General features: G+C 63.2%; 1 protein-coding gene across 1 annotated transcript in view; it reads right to left on the reverse strand.

Moving 5' to 3' along the window:
* Window positions 1-595, reverse strand: part of LOC104524849 (pleckstrin homology domain-containing family A member 2) — a gene marked incomplete at its 3' end in the record, with an annotated part of 6,658 nt that overhangs the window by 4,787 nt on the left and 1,276 nt on the right. The window lies entirely within an intron of this gene.

A 595-nucleotide genomic window follows, 5' to 3' on the forward strand; every position in this document is an offset into this window, starting at 1 on the left:
CCCCCCCGGCAGCAGCAGCCGAGGGGCAGCTCTGCTCTCCGCAGCCACAGCCCCACGTGTTCCACTCACCAGCCCTGAGACATTTGTCATTTATTGCATTATTTTTCCTTCCCATGGAAGCTGGATAATGGTATTAAGGCCCATAGGAGACGGAGCTTCTAGGTCTCACCCTCTAAGCACAGGGGAGAGCTACCAGTGTCCCCAAACCCATTGGGAGAGGGACTTTGGGGCTGTCTCCAGCTCCCCTCCCTCGCTGGGTCAGAGCACCCTCCCACAGACCTCGGGGTGCAGTGGGACCCGCAGTGGGAGGCACCGTGCCAGGGTTACAGGGACGGAGTGTCCAAGCGAGACGGGCACCATGGCACGAGCACGAGCCCTGGCTCAGTCCGGCGCTGGAGCAGCAACACGGTGCCAATTGCCAGCTCGGTGTCCAGCTCACACTGACCACGCTCCTGTCCCTGCTCGGCCCCTGCCGCCCCGTGTCCTTCCTCATGGCAGAGCAGTTCCTCTTCCTCCCGTGCCCCAACCTCTCAGCCGGTCCCGTGTCAGTCTGTGGGTGAGCACCGGTCCCAGCACGAGGATCAGCCGTGCTGCG

Source organism: Antrostomus carolinensis, unplaced genomic scaffold, assembly GCF_000700745.2.
Source record: "Antrostomus carolinensis isolate BGI_N321 unplaced genomic scaffold, ASM70074v2 scaffold42475, whole genome shotgun sequence".
Taxonomy (NCBI): domain Eukaryota; kingdom Metazoa; phylum Chordata; class Aves; order Caprimulgiformes; family Caprimulgidae; genus Antrostomus; species Antrostomus carolinensis.